General features: G+C 42.9%; 1 long non-coding RNA gene across 1 annotated transcript in view; it reads left to right on the top strand.

The window, feature by feature from the left end:
* The first annotated feature begins 1,070 nt into the window (after window positions 1–1,070).
* The window catches only part of LOC140322661 (uncharacterized), a 20,221-nt gene continuing 14,659 nt past the window's right edge, over window positions 1,071–6,632 (top strand). The window contains exon 1 of the long non-coding RNA XR_011919222.1: window positions 1,071–1,579. This is a non-coding gene — a long non-coding RNA (uncharacterized lncRNA). The remainder of the gene's footprint in view (window positions 1,580–6,632) is intronic.

Genomic DNA, 6,632 nt, shown 5'->3' with positions numbered 1-6,632 from the left:
AATGGCACATGAGTGATCAGAAGGGGAATATGAATGGCACAAAGTGATCAGAAGGGGACAATCAATTTTCAACAATAAATGTGTCCTGTAGTCTTCATCATGGAAAAATAAGACATCCCCTTGAAAATAAGACCTAGGGCATATTTTGGCATTTCAAAAAATATAAGACAGTGCCTTATATTCGAGGAAACAGGGTAGAACAATGAAGGACTATTTTGTAATATGCAAAGCTTTATTTAAAACAAACAAACAAAAAAAAGAAATAATAACATTAAACAGTTGTTTCATTCTTAGGCACAGCCTTTTGGAGGTTCCCCTACATTAGCTGGCAGAGAAATGGTACAACAAATAGGTTGAATCCAAATGTATAGAGGATTGTATGTTATAAGCTCCTGAATTGCTTTGTACCCCAAGTTATTTCAATGATATTACTCCATCATAATGAATTGGATGAAATGTTAGCTCTCTATGTTCGATTCATCAAAAAAAAATGTTACTGCACATTAATTAAAGTGAATATTTTTTCATTAAAACAGGAAAGAGAGAACACTTCCCCCAGGATAGTTTTTTTCTGTGTCTCATTAGATAAATTTTATTTTATTTTCTGATGTAACCGTAAGTATCTACAAACTTCCCCTCCTAAACACTTTCACCAGATCCTTACATTCACCGGAAAAGACAACCTCATTGGGAAATTTCCCCGTACCTACAATTCTGATGTGTAAAAGACAAGAAAAAAAATGTTTGTGCCTGCTATAAGGGTGTAATAAATATCTGCAAGTTGTGCACCCTGACCATTTAAATTGTATCTAAAAAATATCATCATGATTCTCTTTGTCAAGGTATAGGTGTGCAGTGTGTACCATAAATTTATATCAATATATATAATCGGATTGTGTTACAAATTGCATATTCATAAGAAAAGGATTGGTTTCTGTTGTGTATATGTATCATATGTTAGATGTGTGTGACTTGTTAGAAAATAGATACAATAAAATATATGCTATATCTGTGTTTACAACCAGATTAGACTAGATGTCAATGTCTATAATGTCAAATCTTCTCATAAACATGGAAAAGCAAATGATCTGAGGTATGTGACAAGCAGCCCCATTCTATTCCGGAGTCACAGAATTTCACTTTTATTTCTCTCTTCTTCTATCAGCAATGACGTCTGCTGATCTGAGAGCTGAGCTGGAATGTTCTATCTGTCTGAACATTTATACAGATCCTGTAACCCTGAAATGTGGACACAACTTCGGCCGGGTCTGTATTACCCGTGTGCTGGATACACAGGAGGGGTCTGGAGATTATTCCTGTCCTGAATGCAGACAGAAGTTCCAGGAGCGGCCTGCACTGCACAGGAACATAACACTGAATAACATAGCAAAGAATTTCCTGTCTGCTGAGCCAGATCAGGAGGAGTCCAAACCTGGAACTGAGCCTAAGGGAACTCCTTGTTCTGGCAACTTCCTGTTGCCAGTAACTTCCTTTTACAGGGGAGGTCAGGTGATGAATGGAAACCATGTGACCTGCTAGCATCTTTCCCTACCACTAGAGGGAGTGCTGGAGAAAAGAGGTAGGTGGGGCTCACATCTCCACCAGCAGGGGGTGTGTGTGGAACACTCTAGTCCTCTGAGGTAAGAGAGCAGCTGACTGGGAGTCACATGATCTGGACCAGGAAGTGAGCCGAGGACATGATGCCTGAGCAGAGTTGGTGCAGGCAGCAAGGAGAGCAAAGGGGGGTGACACTGAAAAGGACACAGATCCCCTAGTCCTGTGAGGATCTGTGACACTGAGGAAGCAGCTTCAGCTCTAGGAAATGTGTTAGATAAAAATGAACAAACTAATCTTTGGAGAAAAATCAAATAATGGAATAATTTTCTGTGGTAGATTTATTATTGTATTGTAATTATCCCTTTTAAAGAGTTTTTATTTCCCCAACCAATCTGATGCCCCATATTCCTTCCCCACAGCATTCACCTTCCCTAGTACCAGCCAGACACATAGGGGTTTATTAACCTCAAGAATAGAAAAAGTTTAAAAAGTAACCAATCATGTGCAAGGAAAAATGACAATGATTTATGATTACATGTGATTGGATGATTGGAATCAGCTCGTTCACACTGCAATGTGTTCACTGCCATGGTGACATAACATCATGTGACTGGCCAGCAGAATTCCAGCAAAATTGATTGCATGGGAGGAAATACATGGAAATCAATAGAAATGTAACATTTTTATGGAAAACTGGGAGAAAATGATTTTTTTTATGGATTGCACAATGTTGATTGTAAATTTTGAATAGGTAACTTTAATATTTTTGGATTTTGAGAGGCAATTATTTGCAAAGTGAATAATTAGTCCTCCGTGTCTCTAGTTTGCTATGTGTATGGTAATTTCACCAGGTGACATGCATAAATCCTGAGCAAATGTGGTGCCGCAAAAACATGACCCCAGAGTGGTCCCCAATATGGTGGCATTGACCAAGGACATTTACCACATAAATGTGCCCTACAGAAGCCAGGATACTCCCCCAAACTGCACCAGATTTGCCCTAATCTTGTATCTCTCCCAGACGGTGGCTCTCATGGCCATAGAAATGGGGGGGCACACCCCGCTGCACCCCACATAGCCCATCATGGTCGGATCCATTAGTGGCAGACAGAAACACTCCCCAAATTCACTGACTGTGTTACACTGAAAGCAGGGGAAGCACCAGAGAGCGCAGCAGCCTGCAAGGGGAGAAGGGGCTATATGGGGGAGAGGGTATATGGGGGCAGGGGGGCAGAGAGAGAGAAAGAGATATTCAATTACAAGGGGAATCCAGTCACTGAACATTTAAACAACATATTGCAGGTCTGGGGGATCTTAGTGCTGGAGAGTTCAGTTAAAGAGACCCTGTCACCTATTAGGAGGACTTGCAGGTATAGCAGAGATAAATGGGTGCCGCCATCTTGGATGTTAGCAGCCCCAGTGGACTCTATATTATGCCCCTTCACTCAGCCCATAGATAGCTACATTCGGCTATGTAGGCAGGAAAAGGCAGCTGGATCAGCACAGACGGTAATGAGACACTACCAAAGAGCAGAGGGCATTGCAAGTCTCCGTTTACCACATTTGATTCTTCTGAGTTTTCTTCTTTAATAACTCTGGGTCTGGTTGAATTTTCTGGGAAGGACCACTAGAGGGTACTCAGTGCAGAATTTCATTATCTGGCGCCCCCTGGTGGATCATTTTGATATTCTGGAAAGTGATTGGAGGACCCTAACTCATAGAGGTAATGTTTGCATTGGATTGGTACATGTGCCCCATGGCAGTGCCCGGCTCCCCATTCCCCATTCTGTCTTCTCGTCTTCCTCTGTCTCTTAAACCCTCACTACTCATCATTCCATATCCCCCCTCCTTCTGTGTGCTACATCCCCCACCTCTTAGACTGAGCGTTCCCTACTGGCCCTCAGTGACCCTGGAAATAGTACAGCAACTATAGCTGGAAGAGGGATGTCAGTGCACAGACTATTTATTTACAGACATCCCCCCTCTGCTTATGATAAAGAATGGACAGAACTTCATGTACTACAAACACCAACCACAGAGACACTTTAGGGTAAGGAGTCAAAAGTGGGTGTTTCTAAGCAGCTCTATCTGCATGAAGACCACCCCTAAGGAGCCTACAGCTCCCATGCAAGCAATAGGCTGTGTCTTGGGAGGAGCTATGTAAATATTACAATGTCTTGATTGGTGGATATCAGTCTGGAGGAGTGGGCATTCCTAGCAGGCTGTATTTGCATGCAGACTGCCCTGAGTAATGGAAGGGACAGAGGAGCTGACACTCTAATGTCCCCTCACAGTCACACACTAATATACTCGTATATAGCTCTGACATATACCTCAGTGCTGTACACGGAACACTGAGCCAGACCCATCAGTCTCTGTACAGATGTCCCTTCACAATCACATTATTTTACAATGATATAGCTCTGACATTTATCGTAGCGCTGTACAGTGGGGACCATGGGATGGCTCCTTATGTTATTGACCACTACATCCTTCCTGTGAATCCCTCCTTACTCAATGACCAATCTATCCTTCCTGTAAATCCCTATTTCCTCCATGACCCCTCCATCCTTTCTGTGAATCCCTCTTTCCTCCATGACCCCATCCAACCTTCCTAAGAATCCCTTCTTCCTCCATGACCCCTCCACCCTTCCTGTGAATCCCTCCTTCCTCCATGACCCCTCCACCCTTCCTGTGAATCCCTCTATCCTCCATGACCCCTCCACCCTTCCTGTTAATTCCTTTATCCTCCATAACCCCTCCATCCTTCCTGTGAATCTCTCCTTCCTCCATGCTCCCTCCATCTTTCCTATGAATCCCTCCTTCCTCCATGATCCCTCCATCTTTCCTGTGAATCCCTCCTTCCTCCATTACCCCTCCATCCTTCCTGTGAGTCCCCCCTTCTTCCTTGACCCCTCCATCCTTCCTGTGAATCTCTATTACCTCTATGACCCCTCCATTCTTCCTGTTAATCCCTCCTTCCTCCTCCATGACCCCTTCCATCCTTCCTGTGAATCCCTCCTTCCTCCATGACCCCTCCATCTTTCCTGTTAATCCATCCTTCCTGCATGACCCCTCCATCCTTCCCGTGGATCCCTATGTTCTCCATTACCCCTCCATTCTTCCTTTGAATTCCTCTTTCCTCCATGACCCCTCCATTCTTCTTGTTAATCCCTCTTTTCTCCATGACACCTCCATCATTCTTGTGAATCTCTATTTCCTCTATGACCTCCCATCCTTCCTGTTAATCATTCCTTCTTTCATGACCCCTCTATCCTTCCTGTCAATCCCTCCTTTCTCCATGACCCCTCCATCCCTCTTGTGAACCTCTCCTTCCTCTATTACCCCTCCATCCTTCCTGTGAATCCCTCCTTTCTCCATGACCTCTCCATCCTTCCTGTTAATCCCTCCTTCCTCCATGACCCCTCCATCCTTCCTGTTAATCCCTCCTTCCTCCATGACCCCTCCATAATTCCTGTGAATCCCTTTTTCCTTCATTACCCCTCCATTCTTCCTGTGAATTCCTCCTTCCTCCATGACTCCTCCATCCTTCTTGTTAATCCCTCCTTTCTCCATGACCTCTCCATCCTTCTTGAGAATCCCTAATTTTTTGAAGACTTTATTTAAACTTCACCAGGAATTTATTCCGTACCCAACTCTTTATCATTTGGGAAACTCTCCATTGACCTCCATAGTTCCTGGAATGGGAAAGATCCCTCCAAATCTAATTCACCTAAATAGGACATTCTGGTTGTATGCAAGCAACATCAAACGATTCTATATATGTATAGCTGGAAGCATAAGTGTTCTCCAGCTTCATAGTATGCTGGACCTTTGATTCATTTCCTTTTACTTTACTCTCTAAGTGTCTTTACTGTGTGCCGACCAGATGCCAGGGTTTTCCCAATGGGTTCACCCACTGTTCATATACATTTTCTGAAACATTTACTTATCCTGGGTTCATTGCATAGAAAACATAGAGTGCCTTCATGCTGTGAGTTTTGTCATCTCTTCAGATTCTTGGTACTGATTCTTTTAAATAATTAGCTTCTGAAACCAACCAATTAACCCTGCATAGAGCTTCCTTATAACACTCACTTCACTGAACCTCATAAATAGACCTTAAATTATCCCAGACAATGGGCCTGATTTATTAAATCTCTCCAATGCCGGAGAGAATACACTTTCACTAGTGAAGCTAGGTGATCAAGCAAACCTGGAATGGGTTTCTTCAATGTCATTTGCTATTTGCTTTGAATCCTGGACCAGATCCATCCCAGGTTTGTTGGATCACCCAGCTTCACTGGTAAAAGTGTATTCTCCCCAGCCTTGGAGAGCTTTAATAAATTAGTGCCTGTTCTTCCTCTTCAGTCTAAGCACTACAATGTGATCTCTATAACTTACAGTTGTGATGAGATGGCTATAACTGCAGTCTTAGGTGAATTGGCTGACAGTGACTCAATCAAAAGGACACCTTGTAGATCTTGAAGAAGTTTATTCCAAACTGTGCAGATCATACACCGATGAACAGATGGATAGGTCAAAAAATCATGCTGTGAGCAGCTAACAGGAGCATGCAACTGAGATGAGGGTAGATGACAGAATGAAGAAGAGGGGAGGAGACAAGAGACTGAGCAGAAGCTAGGGAAAAAGGGAAGGGACACACATAATGAAAAGCAAACCATGCATGTGTAACATGACACTCCCCGTCGAAATCTATGATTTCTAATAACATTATCAAAAATAACTTTGTTCAAGTCCATGGATAATAGATGTTTGTACTGGAACATCTGCAACAAAAATGAATAACAAAGGCATCAACAAGAAAAAACATTACTACACTACTTGAAGAAGTGTTCTTGTAGTATGGAACGGTGGGAAGAAGATAGTTTCGTGAGTCCATCTTTGTTTGCGAAGTGATGAACAATGTGAATAAGACGTGCAGTCGCTCGTACAGCCGAAGACCACTTAGAAAACCGCTCAAATCTGCGAGATTTCAGTTTTACCTTGGCTTCCACCGAGGTGTTAAGTGTAACTGCAATGGTCTTGATTTCCTTATCAGTCTCTGGTAGACT

The sequence above is a fragment of the Pyxicephalus adspersus genome, chromosome 2, assembly GCF_032062135.1.
Source record: "Pyxicephalus adspersus chromosome 2, UCB_Pads_2.0, whole genome shotgun sequence".
NCBI lineage: Eukaryota > Metazoa > Chordata > Amphibia > Anura > Pyxicephalidae > Pyxicephalus > Pyxicephalus adspersus.
The sequence above is the reverse complement of the archived record's forward strand: the minus strand, read 5'-3'. Positions and strand labels throughout refer to the sequence as shown.